This window comes from Zeugodacus cucurbitae, chromosome 6 (assembly GCF_028554725.1).
Source record: "Zeugodacus cucurbitae isolate PBARC_wt_2022May chromosome 6, idZeuCucr1.2, whole genome shotgun sequence".
In the NCBI taxonomy this organism is placed as follows: Eukaryota; Metazoa; Arthropoda; class Insecta; order Diptera; family Tephritidae; genus Zeugodacus; species Zeugodacus cucurbitae.
The window spans coordinates 30958628-30978906 of record NC_071671.1 but is presented as its reverse complement, the minus strand read 5'-3'; the positions used below and the strand labels follow the sequence as shown (position 1 = coordinate 30978906).

At 40.6% G+C, this 20279-nt stretch overlaps 1 long non-coding RNA gene across 1 annotated transcript; it reads left to right on the top strand.

The window, feature by feature from the left end:
• The first annotated feature begins 356 nt into the window (after window positions 1-356).
• LOC128922679 (uncharacterized) lies at window positions 357-20279 on the top strand. Its single transcript, XR_008471860.1, has 3 exons — window positions 357-5239; window positions 15139-15460; window positions 15533-20279. It is a non-coding gene; the product is annotated as an uncharacterized LOC128922679 (long non-coding RNA).

Below are 20279 nucleotides of genomic sequence, written 5' to 3'. Positions count from 1 at the left end.
TTAGGAAGCACTAGTCGAAAGATATGAAAATAAAACAGTAATGATAGAATACCCGATAAAAACTATATTACATTATCCGAAAATTAACAAGGAACCAGCCAGGAATTTCAAAAAATTTATTCGACAGTGATTAATTGCCTATCAGTGTTAAAAACACAAAATGCCCCCGCAAAATCGTGGGACCATATGATAGTAACTATTTGTGCAGAAAAACTCCCTGAGGCTGCGTTACTACGATGGGAACAATCACTGGTGGATAGAAGAGTATTGCCCGCATGGCAGCAAATGAAAATATTCCTCACTGCTCAGTACGAGATAGCTGAGCGAATGGACAGAAAAAATATAAATCTAACAAGTCATCAAAATGAGTCAAGGAAAACCTTGTTTAAACCCCAAGGCAGCAATAATATGCAATACAATAGATACGCCAATAAAAGACACTCATTCGTTTCATATCAAAATAATCAACGGCAAACATTGTGTGAACACTGTAAGGGAGGTCATAAATTAAGATCTGGCGAGAGATTCAAAAAATTACCCGTTTCAGATAGAAAAAATCTTGTCCGTCAACACAAACTTTGCATAAACTGTCTGTTGAATTATCATATGATCTCAAAGATCCTTTATATCAGCAAAAGCTCAAAATCGGATAAAATTGCCAACAAAGTATTCCAATTTCCAAATTTCGGAAATGGGCGGAAGAGTAGTCCAACACTCGGCACAATTCCGATTACTATGGCGCCGCGATCTGATTACACCGTTGGAAAGAGGACGTCCTCCCGACTCAAAAATATATAGGGTAATAGGTACCGCAGACGCCTAGTTTTCGAGATATTCCGCTTTAAAGATAAAAAAATCAAAATTTTCACACAATTTAATACACTTTAACACATTTTACGCACATTTTTCACCTCAAATATATTAAATAAAACTGTAGGCGTTGCATTAAATGTACATTTAACTTTTATTATATAATTTTAAAGTCAGAATTATATGTTTCAAAAATCACTTTTCACTCTCAAATTTATGTGTTTACAATTATGCGGAAAACGAAAAAAACGGAAAATTTTGCTAACACTTGTATTGGATTGACCAGAAAGGAGTTCTACGCGAAAAAACTTCGAACACACCTGGTTTTGGCTCGACCAGGGTAATTTTTTTTAAAATGTTAATAGTGTAAATTTCAATATGTGAAGTGAAAAATGTGAAAAAATAGTGTTACAGTGTGTGAAATTCCATGTGTTACTTATAGAAAAAATTGGACTTTTAAACATGAATATTTTAAAAACTATCCAAGTCCAATTAAGAATATTTATATATATTCCTGCTCTGGAGAGCCTCCTCTTTCACCCGATACCCCATTTATACCGTTGTCAAACCAAAGTAATCGGAATCGTGCCCAAAACTCAAATAAAATCTGCCCCATTACCTAATTTCACCACTAATGGATAAGCGCATTCAAGCAGAAGCTATAGTCTTACCGCAACTTACATACATTCTTAGATGCTACGAAATAAAAGCCAGCATTTGGATAAGATTTCACATCGGAATCTTGCAACAGCCCAGCTCCACTAGAGATTCTATTAGGCAGGAACCTTATTCCACAAATTATACTAAAAGATGTTGACAAAAATATCAAACACCCTTGTTTAATAGGGGGCATAGCTTTTCACTACTTTTGGACGCACTCTGATAATATACATAGTATATGTCCGAAAAACAATGAAACACGTATATTCCGCTGATACAATTTATAATATTTGTCTTTATTAGATTTTATATGTTTTAGTTAATTTTATATTTTAAATATTAGTTTTATATAAAGGTGGATGAGAAAGAATCGGTTGGTGCGAATGTAGCGTTTCGTGGACGTTGTCGAATTAATAATCTGCTTGCTGCGACGAGTTGCCGGATGGATGGTGAAAACGAATGATGATACGAGAATCGGAACGCATGTCGAAAAAGAAGAAATCGCGGGTATAATTGACGATCCTTTCTATTCCCTTTTGTGTGGTGAACGGTGTTGTTGTGTGTGTGAGTGTGTTGATGTGACAGTTTTCTTCTGTTCTGTGGTGAGTCTGGTGAATGTTATGTATCAGTGGTGTGGATTTGGATAAATGTTGTATGTCAGTGTGGTATGTTGATGCTTAGTGAGTGTGGATGTATGTTACAGTGGGGGGATGAGTGAGACTCATTTAAACAACCCTACTAGCTCAAAACACGATATTGTACATATATAAGTGGGCTAGTGGCAGAAACAGAATCCACCTTGACAACTCAAGTTGAAGAAATTTCCAATGAATACCTTAATTCACAATTAAGGAAATTTTGGGAGATAGAAGGACTTCCCCCTATATAAAAAAAATACCAGAAGATCAGTATTGTGAAGATTTCTACAAAGTCACAACTACTCGATCAAAGAATGGTCGGTACGTCGTACGACCATTAAAACAACAATTCCCAAACACACTCGCCTTAGGTCACTCTCGCACCTCTGCTATACAACAATTTCTAATTATGGAAAAAAACTACATAGAAAAGGTGAACTGAAACATGTTTATGATGGGGTCTTAGAAGAATACCTCCATTTAGATCACATCATGCGAAGAAATCATTAAAGGCAAATACCACTCATTCTACTTGCCTCATCATGCAGTAGTGAAGACAGACAAAAAACAACAAAAGTAAGAGTTGTATTAAATGCATCTAGATCCACAAGCTCTGAGAATTCCCTAAATCATATTCAATTTACGCGACCCACACTCCAACCAGATTTAAAGCTCCTCATATTAAATTGGCGTATATACAAATACGTATTCAATGGAGATGTCCAAAAAATGTATCGGCAAATAGCCGTACATAAAGATGAAGAAGATTTTCAGCAGATTGTTTTCCAAAAATCTTTCAATAGTCCACTACGCGACTTTAAATTAAAAACAGTTACCTTTGGTGTGAACTGTGCACCATACTTATCCACTCGTACACTCCATGAACTGGCAGAAGACTGTATGTATGTACGTATGTGGACGATATTCTGTCTGGAAGCCACAGTCTTCCACAAGCATACGAGTCTTTATCACAGGTGATAAATGCTCTCAGAACGGCAGGGTTTACCTTAAAAAAGATCACAGCTAATCACCCAAATATCTTAGAAAATATATAGAAAGACAATTTGTTGGATAATAATTTCCTTATATTCGAAAAGGGAAGTACAACAAAAACACTAGGCATCCAATGGAATGCGATATCTGACCAGTTTTCATACACTACAGAGTCAATATCCGCCATAACGGAGGGACAAATTTTATCCTCTGTGGCAAAACTTTTCGACCCCGCAGGATGGCTTACACCAATTATGATACAAGCAAAAATTCTGATACAAGAATTATAGCTAGACGGAACCGACTGGGACGAACAAGTGAAAGCTCTTCGTTTAAAAAATTGGTCCCAGTTTGCTACTACTCTGAACGACATTTCGTAGATACAAATTCCACGGTGGATAGACTACTCCCCCGAATACCAAGTAGAACTACACGGCGTCTGTGACGCCTCTGAAAAGATATATTATGGCACTATCTATGTGCGCACACAAAACGATACCGTAACAACAAGTCATCTACTAGTAGCAAAAGCAAAAGTTGCTCCTCTAAAAACACTAAGAACTGTGTGGCGCCCTGCTACTAGCAAAACTAGTTTCTATGGTGCAGACCCATGTAAACATGGCGAAATACAAATTATATCTATGGTCCGATTCTGAAATAGTTTTAGCCTGGTTAGAAAAGCCACCACACGCGTGGAAGACATATATTTCTAATCCAACGTCTCAAATACTTGATCTAGAAGGATCAGCCACTTGGCGACACGTGGCCAGTGCTGACCTAGGTACAAGAGGATGCAAACCGTTACATCTCGCCACCACCACCCTCTAGAACCTCCTGATTCTTGGCCACAATCGCCCACGCGCAACATAATTGCCCCAGAAAATCGTCACTAATAATACAACACTGGATGACGCTGACATCCTTCAACGATTCTCATCGTTCCCCCGAGCGCTCCGAGTCGCCGCTTATATGCTTAAGTTCATCGATCGACTTAAACTTAAAGTTAAAGGAGCAACTTACAGCCAATGTTATACATTAACGCACCAAGACTTACAAAAAGCAAATGTCGCTCTTATAGCAGTTACGCGCTACTTCGGTCTCGACATATCCATACTTAGAGGATCGAAGCCGATTAATAAACAAAAGCTCAATCTTAGTTCTAAACCCATTTATAGAAACGAAAAGTCTACTTCGGGCGAATGGTCGGCTGGCTAATTCAAGCCTAACATATAATGAACTCTAATTATCCCAGAGAGGTCTCCATTCTTCTTCTTCTTCTTGACTGGCGTAGACACCGCTTACGCGGTTATAGCCGAGTCCAAAACAGCGCGCCACGTATCCCTCCTTCTAGCAGTTTGGCGCCAATTGGTTATACCAAGCGAAGCCAGGTCCCTCTCCACCTGGTCCTTCAGCCAGCGTAGCCGTTGTTTTTTTATTCGCTGGACTATGTCTATGTAGTCGAATAACACATACAGCTCATCGTTCCATCGTCTGCGGTATTCGCCGTTGCCAATTCTTAAAGGAACATAAATCTTCCGCAAAACCTTTCTCTCGAAAACTCCTAGTGCCGTCTCATCGGATGTTGACATCGTCCACGCTTCTGCACCGTAAAGTAGGACGGAAACGATGAGAGACTTGTAGAGTTTGGTTTTTGTTCGTCGAGAGAGGACTTTACTTTTCAATTGCCTACTTAGTCCATAGTAGCACCTGTTGGCAAGAGTGATTCTGCGTTGGATTTCCAGGCTGACATTGTTATTGCTGTTAATGCTGATTCAAAAATATATAGGGTAATAGGTACCGCAGACGCCTAGTTTTCGAGATATTCCGCTTTAAAGATAAAAAAATCAAAATTTTCACACAATTTAATACACTTTAACACATTTTACGCACATTTTTCACCTCAAATATATTAAATAAAACTGTAGGCGTTGCATTAAATGTACATTTAACTTTTATTATATAATTTTAAAGTCAGAATTATATGTTTCAAAAATCACTTTTCACTCTCAAATTTATGTGTTTACAATTATGCGGAAAACGAAAAAAACGGAAAATTTTGCTAACACTTGTATTGGATTGACCAGAAAGGAGTTCTACGCGAAAAAACTTCGAACACACCTGGTTTTGGCTCGACCATGGTAATTTTTTTAAAATGTTAATAGTGTAAATTTCAATATGTGAAGTGAAAAATGTGAAAAAATAGTGTTACAGTGTGTGAAATTCCATGTGTTACTTATAGAAAAAATTGGACTTTTAAACATGAATATTTTAAAAACTATCCAAGTCCAATCAAGAATATTTATATATATTCCTGCTCTGGAGAGCCTCCTCTTTCACCCGATACCCCATTTATACCGTTGTCAAACCAAAGTAATCGGAATCGTGCCCAAAACTCAAATAAAATCTGCCCCATTACCTAATTTCACCACTAATGGATAAGCGCATTCAAGCAGAAGCTATAGTCTTACCGCAACTTACATACATTCTTAGATGCTACGAAATAAAAGCCAGCATTTGGATAAGATTTCACATCGGAATCTTGCAACAGCCCAGCTCCAATAGAGATTCTATTAGGCAGGAACCTTATTCCACAAATTATACTAAAAGATGTTGAAAAAATATCAAACACCCTTTTTTAATAGGGGGCATAGCTTTTCACTACTTTTGGACGCACTCTGATAATATACATAGTATATGTCCGAAAAACAATGAAACACGTATATTCCGCTGATACAATTTATAATATTTGTCTTTATTAGATTTTATATGTTTTAGTTAATTTTATATTTTAAATATTCTTCTTCTTAACTGGCGTAGAAACCGCTTACGCGGTTATAGCCGAGTCCACAACAGTGCGCCACGCATCTCTCCTTTTGGCGGTTTGGCGCCAATTGGTAATACCAAGTGAAGACAGGTCCTTCTCCACCTGGTCCTTCCACCGGAGTGGAGGTCTCCCTCTTCCTCGGCTTCCACCAGCGGGTACTGCATCGAAAACTTTCAGAGCTGGGGCACTTTCATCCATTCGAACAACATGACCCAGCCAGCGTAGCCGCTGTCTTTTTATTCGCTGGACTATGTCTATGTCGTCGAACAACACATACAGCTCATCATTCTATCTTCTGCGGTATTCGCCGTTGCCAATGTTTAAGGGACCGTAAATCTTCCGCAAAACCTTTCTCTCGAAAACTCCTAGTGCCGTCTCATCGGATGTTGACACCGTCCACGCTTCTGCACCATAAAGTAGGACGGGAATGATGAGGGACTTGTAGAGTTTAGTTTTTGTTCGTCGAGAGAGGACTTTACTTTTCAATTGCCTACTCAGTCCATAGTAGCACCTGTTGGCAAGAGTGATTCTGCGTTGGATTTCAAGGCTGACATTATTATCGGTGTTAATGTTGGTTCCTAGGTATACGAAATTATCTACAACTTCAAAGTTATGACTGTCAACAGTGACGTGGGAGCCAAGACGCGAATGCGCTGACTGTTTGTTTGATGACAGGAGATATTTCGTCTTGTCCTCGTTCACCACCAGACCCATTCGCTTCGCTTCCTTATCCAGGCGAGAAAAAGCAGAACTAACGGCGCGGGTGTTGTTTCCGATGATATCAATATCATCGGCGTACGCCAGGAGCTGTACACTCTTGTAGAAGATTGTACCTTCTCTATTTAGCTCTGCAGCTCTTATAATTTTCTCCAGCATCAAGTTAAAGAAGTCGCACGATAGCGAGTCACCTTGTCTGAAACCTCGTTTGGTATCGAACGGCTCGGAGAGGTCCTTCCCGATCCTGACGGAGCTTTATTTTAAATATTAGTTTTATATAAAGGTGGATGAGAAAGAATCGGTTGGTGCGAATGTAGCGTTTCGTGGACGTTGTCGAATTAATAATCTGCTTGCTGCGACGAGTTGCCGGATGGATGGTGAAAACGAATGATGATACGAGAATCGGAACGCATGTCGAAAAAGAAGAAATCGCGGGTATAATTGACGATCCTTTCTATTCCCTTTTGTGTGGTGAACGGTGTTGTTGTGTGTGTGAGTGTGTTGATGTGACAGTTTTCTTCTGTTCTGTGGTGAGTCTGGTGAATGTTATGTATCAGTGGTGTGGATTTGGATAAATGTTGTATGTCAGTGTGGTATGTTGATGCTTAGTAAGTGTGGATATATGTTACAGTGGGGGGATGAGTGAGACTCATTTAAACAACCCTACTAGCTCAAAACACGATATTGTACATATATAAGTGGGCTAGTGGCAGAAACAGAATCCACCTTGACAACTCAAGTTGAAGAAATTTCCAATGAATACCTTAATTCACAATTAAGGAAATTTTGGGAGATAGAAGGACTTCCCCCTATATAAAAAAAATACCAGAAGATCAGTATTGTGAAGATTTCTACAAAGTCACAACTACTCGATCAAAGAATGGTCGGTACGTCGTACGACCATTAAAACAACAATTCCCAAACACACTCGCCTTAGGTCACTCTCGCACCTCTGCTATACAACAATTTCTAATTATGGGAAAAAACTACATAGAAAAGGTGAACTGAAACATGTTTATGATGGGGTCTTAGAAGAATACCTCCATTTAGATCACATCATGCGAAGAAATCATTAAAGGCAAATACCACTCATTCTACTTGCCTCATCATGCAGTAGTGAAGACAGACAAAAAACAACAAAAGTAAGAGTTGTATTAAATGCATCTAGATCCACAAGCTCTGAGAATTCCCTAAATCATAATCAATTTACGCGACCCACACTCCAACCAGATTTAAAGCTCCTCATATTAAATTGGCGTATATACAAATACGTATTCAATGGAGATGTCCAAAAAATGTATCGGCAAATAGCCGTACATAAAGATGAAGAAGATTTTCAGCAGATTGTTTTCCAAAAATCTTTCAATAGTCCACTACGCGACTTTAAATTAAAAACAGTTACCTTTGGTGTGAACTGTGCACCATACTTATCCACTCGTACACTCCATGAACTGGCAGAAGACTGTATGTATGTACGTATGTGGACGATATTCTGTCTGGAAGCCACAGTCTTCCACAAGCATACGAGACTTTATCACAGGTGATAAATGCTCTCAGAACGGCAGGGTTTACCTTAAAAAAGATCACAGCTAATCACCCAAATATCTTAGAAAATATATAGAAAGACAATTTGTTGGATAATAATTTCCTTATATTCGAAAAGGGAAGTACAACAAAAACACTAGGCATCCAATGGAATGCGATATCTGACCAGTTTTCATACACTACAGAGTCAATATCCGCCATAACGGAGGGACAAATTTTATCCTCTGTGGCAAAACTTTTCGACCCCGCAGGATGGCTTACACCAATTATGATACAAGCAAAAATTCTGATACAAGAATTATAGCTAGACGGAACCGGCTGGGACGAACAAGTGAAAGCTCTTCGTTTAAAAAATTGGTCCCAGTTTGCTACTACTCTGAACGACATTTCGTAGATACAAATTCCACGGTGGATAGACTACTCCCCCGAATACCAAGTAGAACTACACGGCGTCTGTGACGCCTCTGAAAAGACATATTATGGCACTATCTATGTGCGCACACAAAACGATACCGTAACAACAAGTCATCTACTAGTAGCAAAAGCAAAAGTTGCTCCTCTAAAAACACTAAGAACTGTGTGGCGCCCTGCTACTAGCAAAACTAGTTTCTATGGTGCAGACCCATGTAAACATGGCGAAATACAAATTATATCTATGGTCCGATTCTGAAATAGTTTTAGCCTGGTTAGAAAAGCCACCACACGCGTGGAAGACATATATTTCTAATCCAACGTCTCAAATACTTGATCTAGAAGGATCAGCCACTTGGCGACACGTGGCCAGTGCTGACCTAGGTACAAGAGGATGCAAACCGTTACATCTCGCCACCACCACCCTCTAGAACCTCCTGATTCTTGGCCACAATCGCCCACGCGCAACATAATTGCCCCAGAAAATCGTCACTAATAATACAACACTGGATGACGCTGACATCCTTCAACGATTCTCATCGTTCCCCCGAGCGCTCCGAGTCGCCGCTTATATGCTTAAGTTCATCGATCGACTTAAACTTAAAGTTAAAGGAGCAACTTACAGCCAATGTTATACATTAACGCACCAAGACTTACAAAAAGCAAATGTCGCTCTTATAGCAGTTACGCGCTACTTCGGTCTCGACATATCCATACTTAGAGGATCGAAGCCGATTAATAAACAAAAGCTCAATCTTAGTTCTAAACCCATTTATAGAAACGAAAAGTCTACTTCGGGCGAATGGTCGGCTGGCTAATTCAAGCCTAACATATAATGAACTCTAATTATCCCAGAGAGGTCTCCATTCTTCTTCTTCTTCTTGACTGGCGTAGACACCGCTTACGCGGTTATAGCCGAGTCCAAAACAGCGCGCCACGTATCCCTCCTTCTAGCAGTTTGGCGCCAATTGGTTATACCAAGCGAAGCCAGGTCCCTCTCCACCCGGTCCTTCAGCCAGCGTAGCCGTTGTTTTTTTATTCGCTGGACTATGTCTATGTAGTCGAATAACACATACAGCTCATCGTTCCATCGTCTGCGGTATTCGCCGTTGCCAATTCTTAAAGGACCATAAATCTTCCGCAAAACCTTTCTCTCGAAAACTCCTAGTGCCGTCTCATCGGATGTTGACATCGTCCACGCTTCTGCACCGTAAAGTAGGACGGAAACGATGAGAGACTTGTAGAGTTTGGTTTTTGTTCGTCGAGAGAGGACTTTACTTTTCAATTGCCTACTTAGTCCATAGTAGCACCTGTTGGCAAGAGTGATTCTGCGTTGGATTTCCAGGCTGACATTGTTATTGCTGTTAATGCTGGTTTCCAGGTAGACGAAATTATCTACAACAGATATTTCGTCTTGTCCTCGTTCACCACCAGACCCATACGCTTCGCTTCCTTATCCAGTCTGGAGAAAGCAGAACTAACGGCGCGGGTGTTGTTTCCAATGATATCGAAATCATCGGCGTACGCCAGTAGCTGTACACTCTTATAGAAGATTGTACCTTCTCTATTTAGCTCTGCAGCTCGTATTAGTTTCTCCAGCATCAGGTTAAAGAAGTCGCACGATAGTGAGTCACCTTGTCTGAAATCTCGTCTGGTATCGAACGGCTCGGAGAGGTCCTTCCCGATCCTGACGGAGCTTTTGGTGTTGCTCAACGTCAGCTTACACAGCCGTATTAGTTTCGCGGGGATACCAAATTCAGACATCGCGGCATAAAGGCAGCTCCTTTTCGTGCTGTCGAAAGCAGCTTTAAAGTCGACAAAGAGATGGTGTGTGTCGATCCTATTTTCACGGGCCTTCTCCAAAATTTGGCGCATGGTGAATATCTGGTCTGTTGTTGATTTTCCAGGTCTAAAGCCACACTGATAAGGTCCAATCAGTTTGTTGACGGTGGGCTTTAGTCTTTCACACAATACGCTCGACAGAACCTTGTATGCGATATTTAGGAGGCTGATCCCACAGTAATTGGCGCTGATTGTGGGCTCTCCCTTTTTGTGTATTGGGCAGAGTACACTGAGATTCCAATCGTCAGGCATACTTTCTTCCGACCATATTCTGCAAAGAAGCTGATGCAAGCACCTTATCAGCTCTTCGCCGCCGTATTTGAATAGCTCGGCCGGTAACCCATCGGCCCCCTCCGCCTTATTGTTCTTCAAGCGGGTAATTGCTATTCGAATTTCTTCACGGTCGGGCAATGGAACATCTGCTCCATCGTCGTCGATTGGGGAATCGGGTTCGCCACCTCCTGGTGTTATACTTTCACTGCCATTCAGCAGGCTGGAGAAGTGTTCCCTCCACAAACTCAGTATACTCTGGTCATCAATAACTGGATCACCTCTGGGGGTCCTACAGGAGTGTGCTCCGGTCTTGATACCTTCAGTTAGTCGCCGGATCTTTTCGTAAAATTTTCGAGCATGACCCCTGTCGGCCAGCTTGTCAAGCTCTTCATACTCACGCATTTCGGCCTCTTTCTTTTTTTGTCTGCAAATGCGTCTCGCTTCCCTCTTCATCTCTCGGTATTGCGAGGTAGGCAGTCTGTTTTCTCTCCACTGCGAGACGACAATCAGCTGTTTTTTTTACTTTTCCGAAAACCAATGGTTTCGGTTGCAGCTGTACGTAAGGAGTTTGATATGCCGTCCCACAGCTCCCTTATACCGAGATGCTGATGAGTGCTCTCAGAGAGCACGAGTGCAAGTCGAGTAGAAAATCGTTCGGCTGTCGGTTGTGATTGCAGCTTCTCGATGTCGAACTTTCCTTGTGTTTGTTGACGTGTGCGCTTTTCTACACAGAGACGGGTGCGTATCTTAGCTGCTACAAGATAGTGGTCCGAGTCGATGTTGGGACCACGAAGCGTACGAACATCAAAAACACTGGAGACATGTCGTCCATCTATCACAACATGATCGATCTGGTTGCGAGTGATTCGATCCGGGGACAGCCAAGTAGCTTGATGAATTTTCTTATGCTAGAATCTAGTACTACAGACGACCATATTTCGGGCCCCGGCGAAGTCGATCAGCCTCAGACCGTTTGGTGAGGAGGCTGAATTTTCCGACTGTTGTGCCAAAGACACCTTCTCTACCCACCCTAGCGTTGAAATCGCCAAGCACGATTTTGACATCGTGGGGGGGGCAGCGCTCAGGTACGTTCTAGGCGCTCATAGAAGGTATCTTTGATCACTTCGTCCTTCTCTTCCGTCGGGGCGTGGGCGCAAATCAGCGATATGTTGAAGAACCTCGCTTTGATGCGGATTGTGGCTAGACGTTCATCCACCGGAGTGAATGCCAGGAACCGACGACGGAGTCTCTCTCCCACCACGAATCCCACACCGAATTTGCGCTCCTTTATATGGCCGCTGTAGTAGATGCCACAAGGACCCACCTTCTTCCGTCCTTGTCCCGTCCATCGCATTTCTTGGATTGCGGTGATGTCAGCCTTTACTCTTACGAGGACATCAACCAGCTGGGCAGAGGCACCTTCCCAATTAAGGGTCCGGACATTCCAGGTGCATGCCCTTATTTCGTAGTCCTTTAAACGTTTGCAGAGGTCGTCATCAAAATTGGGGTCTCTCATCCGAGGCTGTTTTGTTCTTTTCATTGGGGGGGTGTTTTTATGTGGTGGGTCCCAAACCCTACGCACAACCGCATAAGCGGGTTTCGCCTTCTCACTTTAGCTCGCCTCCAAACGGATGTCTGTTGGCTACCCAGAGAATACTTGGTCTAAGACCGGAAGTCGTGAGCTGCTTGAGCCACATGTAAAAGAATCGTTCCTGGCCACTCCCAAGTGAATGACAGTCAGAAACTTTCCTCACTTGCGTGAACTTCTACATATGACTCCATCCTCCATTACTACATCGACACCCAACCACAATCACACCACACACATCACACCACCGACCTATTCACACAAAAGGGAATGAAAGGACCGACGAGGGAATCCCTTTGCTTCTTTTTCTATTCAATAGCGACAGCGATCTGTCATACGTCTTGGGTGATTCCTATACGTCTCGAGCGACTCGAACAGCCCTCTTATTTTCGCATTTGTCAAATTATAAAACATTATTAAAATTGTTAAACTGAAATTATAAAAGCTTTTTAAAAATTGTTAAATCAAAATCATAATTGAATCGCCAATTATGCGGTGGAACAGTACACCGAATATTCACGTGAATCTAAGTGGAAACAAATTCCGAAAATACTTCTTAGATGAAATCCATAAAAAACGCAAACTTCGACGAAGATGGCAGCAAACTAGGTTCGATGCTCTCAAAACAGAGCTCAATAGATGTACAGCGGAACAAAAATTGTATGTGATTGGCGTTCAACCGTTTAGCCGGTTATAGCCGAATCGATGAGAGCGAGCCACTCCTCTCGTTCCTTCGCAGTTCGTCGCCAATTGGAGATTCCAAGTGTAACCAGGTCGCTCTCCACCTGGTCCCTCTAACGGAGTGGAGGCCTTCCCCTTCCTCGGCTTCCTCCGGCGGGTACTGCATCGAACACTTTCAGGGCTGGAGTGTTTTCGTCCATTCGGACAACATGACCTAGCCAGCGTAGCCGCTGTCTTTTTATTCGCTGAACTATGTCAATGTCGTCGTAAAACTTGTACAGCTCATCGTTCCATCGTCTGCGGTATTCGCCGTTGCCAATGTTCTGAGGTCCATAAATCTTGCGCAAAATTTTCCTCTCGAAAACTCCTAGTGGCGTCTCATCTGATGTTGACATCGTCCAAGCTTCTGCACTATAAAGCAGGACGGGAATGATAAGCGACTTGTAGAGTTTGATTTTGGATCGTCGAGAGAGGACTTTACTGTTCAATTGCCTACTTAGTCCAAAGTATCACCTGTTGGCAAGAGTGATTCTGCGCTGGATTTCGAGGCTGACATTGTTGGTGTTGTTGATACTGGTTCCCAGGATACGAAATTATCTACAACTTCGAAGTTATGACTGTCAACAGTGACGTGGGAGCCAAGCTGCGAGTGCGCCGACTGTTTGCTTGATGACAGGAGATATTTCGTCTTGTCCTCATTCACCTCCAGACCCATTCGCTTCGCCTACTTATCCATGCGGGAAAAGGCAGAACAGACGGCGCGGTTGTTGCTTCCGATGATATCAATATCATCGGCGTACGCCAGGAGCTGTACACTCTTGTAGAAGATTGTACCTTCTCTATTTAGCTCTGCAGCTCGTATAATTTTTTCCAACATCAAGTTAAAGAAGTCGCACGATAGTGAGTCACCTTGTCTGAAACCTCGTTTGGTATCGAACGGCTCGGAGAGGTCATTCCCAATCATGACGGAGCTTTTGGTGTTGCTCAACGTCAACTTACACAGCCGTATTAGTTTTGCGGGGATACCAAATTCAGACATCGCGGCATAAAGGCAGCTCCTTTTCGTGCTGTCGAAAGCAGCTTTGAAATCGACAAAAAGGTGGTGTGTGTCGATCCTCTTTTCACGGGTCTTCTCCAAGATTTGGCGCATGATGAATATCTGGTCTGTTGTTGATTTTCCAGGTCTAAAGCCACACTGATAAGGTCCAATCAGTTTGTTGACGGTGGAACCTTATAGGCGATATTTAGGAGGCTTATCCCACGGTAATTGGCACAGTTTGTGGGTTCTCCCTTCTTATGGATTGGGCAGAGCACACTGAGATTCCAATCGTCAGGCATGCTTTCTTCCGACCAAAAACAAAAATTAGACAGTTTAAAAATTATTCCTTCAAAAAGTATTTGTCCAAACTCACTGTTGATAAAGCTACCGATTATTCGCTATGCGGAAGATGCTGTTGAATACTACAATTAAAAAGGATGGTATTCCACCGTTCTTTTGGCTTTAGTGGATGCTATTCATGAAGCTCTTTTAAACACCTAATGTATATCTATAATGTTATAGATGCCGCTTTATATACATAAACTTTTGAAATCCAGGCCGTTGTAATGACTCTTCAATAATTGAGACTTCATCTTTAAAATGTCAGTTGGCACAATATAGTTTATTTAAAGACATGAGTAGACAAATATCGTCAGTTAATGCTCTAGTCGTTTTATTGAGCGAACATTGCATAAATAATATGTAACTATGTACTTTCGAAATGCCGAAGAGTCGTGGAGACTGCTTTAGATCATTTAAAGATAAGGTTGGCAAAGGCTTGGATAACCACATGGTCAACACGAGAGCTGTCATCAAAGCGTGATGTAAAACTTTTTAAATGAGGAAAATGATGAAATTAATGAAAAGTGGATTGCAACACAACAAATCGAAAACGAAACTTGACAGTTGCCAGAAAATGTCTCTAACGTTTGTGGAAATGTTAACCCATGAGCAGAGGAAATAAGACAAGCGTTCGTTTCAAATTTTGGTCAGTTATTACTTTCAACGGTGAAATATTGTTAAATCTTTACCTGCAATCGGCAACCGATCCATACTTACAAATTTCATAATTTATTTGTTTAGTTTTAATTTATTATTATTATTTATTTAATTCCAGTACAAAAAAACGGTCATTTCAATATTTGGTATGTGTATATCTATTTTTTATATTTATTTATATATATTCTTAAGGGTGAATTGACAAAAGTACCCGAACCTCTTGTGTAAGTGAGATCGTTCATCCATTTTTTGCACATTATATTTATCAGTTAGCAATATAAATATAGCTCGTGCAAATAACACGTTAACATTCATCACTGTTCTTGGTACAATCACGGATGAAAGGCCCAAAACTGCGAACGAAAACGAAACGTGCACTTTCAGTATTGCAACATGTCCTTGTAAAGCGATACAACAACGGTATGAGGATTCAATACAAGGTGAAAATTTTTCAAAAAAGTCCACATAATTGAACATACATAAAAGAAGTTTTTAAATTTTTATGATCACAGAATTTACTTCAATTTACCCTCTGATTACGGTTGCCGTTTGACTTTATAGACCAAACCTAATTCAAAACCGAAGAAAGCGGGGGAGTATGGAAGAAAAAAAAAAATGAAATGAATTAAATATCGCTAATTTACATTAATAGTGTCATAACTAAAACATTAGATTTTTAAGTTGAGTGTGCATTATCATTGTCCATATTGTGTAAAAAAGCACACTCTATTTAGCCCACTTGTATTCAGCATTTTATTTAATATAATACATACCACTAGTTTAGTCAATAAAAATATAGCATTTTTCTATATTTGCTAAATAAGAGACAACTGAAAACTTTAAACCACTTTCCTGAAAAATCCACTTTCGATTTGTGACACTATTCATGTAAATAAGCGATTTATTTTTCCAAAAACAAAAGAAATATATGTACATTCACTTTTATATTTAAAACAATATTTTGCCGACCATATGTAATGAGGGTGCCTCTTCGACGAACAGAGTTCCTTGGCCAACATTATATTATTTAACGCATTAAATTCAACAGAGTCATCACAAAGTAAAATTTATACGAGCAACAGGAGGATATACATATATGATTGCTATCTTATCGATATTTGATTTCATCTCTGCAGTATGCGAAAACAAATTTAGATTTATCTAAAAAATTATCTAAAAAATAACCACAACTAAATTGCGTGAAATAAGTGAAAAAGTCCAATTATTTTTTACAATTTAAAATTATATTGGCGCTCCGAACCCCTCTATTGATGACGACCCCTGCAAACGTCTTAAGGATAATGATTTAAGGGCATGCACCTGGAATGTCCGGACCCTTAATTGGGAAGGTGACTCTGCCCAGCTGGTTGATGTCCTCATACGACTAAAGGCTGACATCACTGCCACCCAAGAAGTGCGATGGACGGGACAAAATTTGTCCTTGTGACATCTCCTACAGCGTCATATAAGGGAGCGCAAATTTGGTGTTGGATTTTTGGTGGGAGAAAGACTCCGTCGCAGAGTCCTGGCATTCACCCCGGTGGATGAACGACTAGCCACAATCCGCATCAAAGCGAGGTTCTTCAACATATCACTTATTTGCAGCCACGACCCAACGGAAGAGAAGGACAATGTGATCAAAGATACTTTCTATGTGCCCCTAGAACGCACCTACGAGCGCTGCCTCGCCAAGATGCCAAAGTCGTGCTTGGTGATTTCAGCGCTAGTGTGGTTAAAGAAGGAAATTTCAGCCTCTATGACGAAACATCGCTAAACGGCCTGACGCTGATCGACTGTTGTGATAGACGGAAGACATGTCTCCAGTGTTTTAGAGACGCGTACGCTCCATGGACCAAATACAGACTCGGACCATTATCCAGGTGCAGCGAAGATATGAACCGCCTCTGTGCAGCAAAGAACGCCCGTTAACAAACACAAGGAAAGTTCGACGTCGAAAGGCTGCAATCGCAACAGACAGCCAAAAATACTCTACTCGACTTGCACTCCTGTTCTCTGAGAGCGCTCATCAGCATCTCGGTATAAGGGAACTGTGGAACTGCATCTCAAACTCCGCTGCAGCCGAAACAATTTGATTTCGTCGGTAAGAAAACAGACTGACTACCCCGCAACGTTGCAAACGATCACAACACGTGCGGAATGGGATAGATACCGAGTGAAGAGGGAAGAGAGACGAATTTGAAGAGCTTGAGAAGCTTGCGACAGAGGTCATGCTCGAAAATTTTATTAAAAAAGACTCAAGACCGGAGCGTCCTTATGTAGAGACCAATGAGGTAATCTGTGGGCCGATGTGGGCTAAGCCTCCTAAATACCGCATATATAACTAACTGACCAGTTATTCACCATGCGTCAAATCTATGAGAAGAGCCTTGAAAAGACGATCGACAACAGCAAAATCTCCGTTATGATTGGGAAGGACCCCTCCGAGCCGTTCGATTCCAAACGGGGTTTCAACAAGGTGACTCACTATCATGTGACTTCTTTAACTTGATGCTGGAAAAAATAATACGAGCTACAGAGCTAAATAGAGAAGGCACAATCTTCTATAAGAGTGTACAGCTACTGGCGTACGCCGATGATATTGACATCATCGGAAGCAACAACCGCGCCGTTTGTTCTGCTTTTTCCCGCCTGCATAAGGAAGCGAAGTGAATGGGTCTGGAGGTGAATGAGGAAAAGACGAAATATCTCCTGTCCTCAAACAAACAGTCAGTGCATTCTCGGCTGGGTCCCACGTCACTATTGACAGTCATAACTGCGAAGTCGTAGATAATTTTATTAACTTTTTAGTTTAAACTAAATGCGTTTATTTGAAAGGGCGATCCTTCAAATTGGTGTCAGGAGTGGTTTGGTAGATAAAAGTTTTAATTAAATATTACAATTGACATTTTACATTTCAAAAGAGAAGTGCTCATAAAGTTATAAAACAAATCAAAATGTTTCCGACATATTACCATTTTAATCATTTTTATAAAATATAAAACGTCCGCTGAAATTGTACATTCGCAAAATATATAAAGCAAAAGTAACCGAATAAACATATAGACGTATAACGGTGACAGATAAGCGGAGAAGCAGAAAATTTTAAGCGACGTAAATCGTTGCATGAGCGTATCAAGTCAGCAACAAGCTAAATCCAGAAGAAACAATAAAGTAAAGCGAAGAAAATAAGTAAAGCGAAAGGATCAGAAGATAAAGAAGCAGAGTATTAAGGCGAGCAGCAGGAACGCAGGCCAGAGAACTTATAACAACGAGAATGAGACGATTGGCCTTTGATGTGATATGTCCATGCTTTGAAATGATTTATCGAGGAATGACCATGATTTTTTAGTAATGTTTACTGATTAATAGGATTTTTTAACTCTTAAATATGATTTTAAAGGAATTTTTAGAATATATAAAAAATATATTTATACAATATTGCAAATGCCGAGACGTGAACCCAAGAAGTTGTACTGAGTTCACATTTGATCACATCATCAATTCATAACGAGGGTAACTTTGACAAAATTGTTTTCTATACATTGCATATGATTACAGCTTAGCAAATTTTGGAATACGCACTCCCCAATGCACTTTTCTTAAGCTAAACATAACAACCAACTAATTCAAAATTGCATCCCAAATATTTTTAAAAAGGATATATGCACATATTGATATGCTCTGCGGGGGAGCAAAAGACTGGGGGATGTGTGATGGGAAAGGGAATATATAGCTCTGCTCTCCGATTATCAATTAAGCTCATTTACGCGGGGCACTCCCTGTTTGCTTAGCGAGGTTAACGAGGCTTTGGCGCCGAGGAAAGGCGGTATAATCTTTTCTTCTACAGTCTGTTGGTTACCCAGAGGATACTTGGTCTAAAACCGGCAGTCGTGACATGGTTCAACCATGTGGAGAAGAATCGTTTCGGGCCACTCCCAAGTGAATGACAATCAAAAACATTCCTCACTTACGTGAACTTCTACACATGATCCCATCCTCGGCGTGTATGTACACCCAAATATTAATATTTTGAATAAGGAATTTCAGTCGGAAAGTTGTCGGTTGTAATCATTTTATTCTAATATTAAGTAAATATTCCTTCATATTTTAAGTAATTTCATTGGCAACAAATTTTGAAACAATATACATATTTATTAAATATAAAGATACGAAAAATCGTATTCATGTATCAAAAATATTTGTTGAGACAACTGTGAAGAATATGTATATTAAAAGTAAAACTAGCGATAACGAAATAAGTGATAATCAAACAAACGTTCTTGATATATTGAAATATTGATCTTTAGACCAAATCAAATCGAGATTTGATTTTTACCGGGAAGATTTGCAGTTTTTAAATATTATAACACCAAGTAATGTTCTTTTGGAAAAAGAACCAACCAACCATTAATTCAAAATTTAAAAATTTATTTCTGTGATCCCGATAAGATAATAACTCAATGGAAGTTACTTGGGTTAAGTGATAATAATTTAAAGAAAGATATGGATATCAATAGATAGATTTTGGAGTACCGTTGGTACCATTAAAAAATGCACTTATAAAAACAAAATTAAAGAACATATTAAATATAAGTTATTTAAGTAGTATTATACATTGTACAGAATTAGTACACAAGGGTGAAGTACGTTATGTATGGTCAGCAAAAAAGGATCTCTTAGATAAATAATTTATTACCTTTTATATTATGTAATATGTCTAAACTTTATGTGTATGTGATTGGCGTTGCAACCGTTTAGCCGGTTATAGCCGAATCGACGATAGTGCGCCACCTGTCTCTCTCCTTCGCAGTTCGGCGCCAGTTGGAGATCCCAAGTGTAACCAGGTCGCTCTCCACCTGGTCCCTCCAACGGAGTGGAGGCCTTCACCTTCCTCGGCTTCCTCCGGCGGGTACTGCATCGAACACTTTCAGGGCTGGAGTGTTTTCGTCCATTCGGACAACATGACCTAGCCAGCGTAGCCGCTGTCTTTTTATTCGCTGAACTATGTCAATGTCGTCGTATAACTCGTACAGCTCATCGTTCCATCGTCTGCGGTATTCGCCGTTGCCAATGTTCTGAGGACCATAAATCTTGCGCAAAATTTTCCTCTCGAAAACTCCTAGTGTCGTCTCATCTGATGTTGACATCGTCCAAGCTTCTGCACCGTAAAGCAGGACGGGAATGATAAGCGACTTGTAGAGCTTGATTTTGGTTCGTCGAGAGAGGACTTTACTGTTCAATTGCCTACTCAGTCCAAAG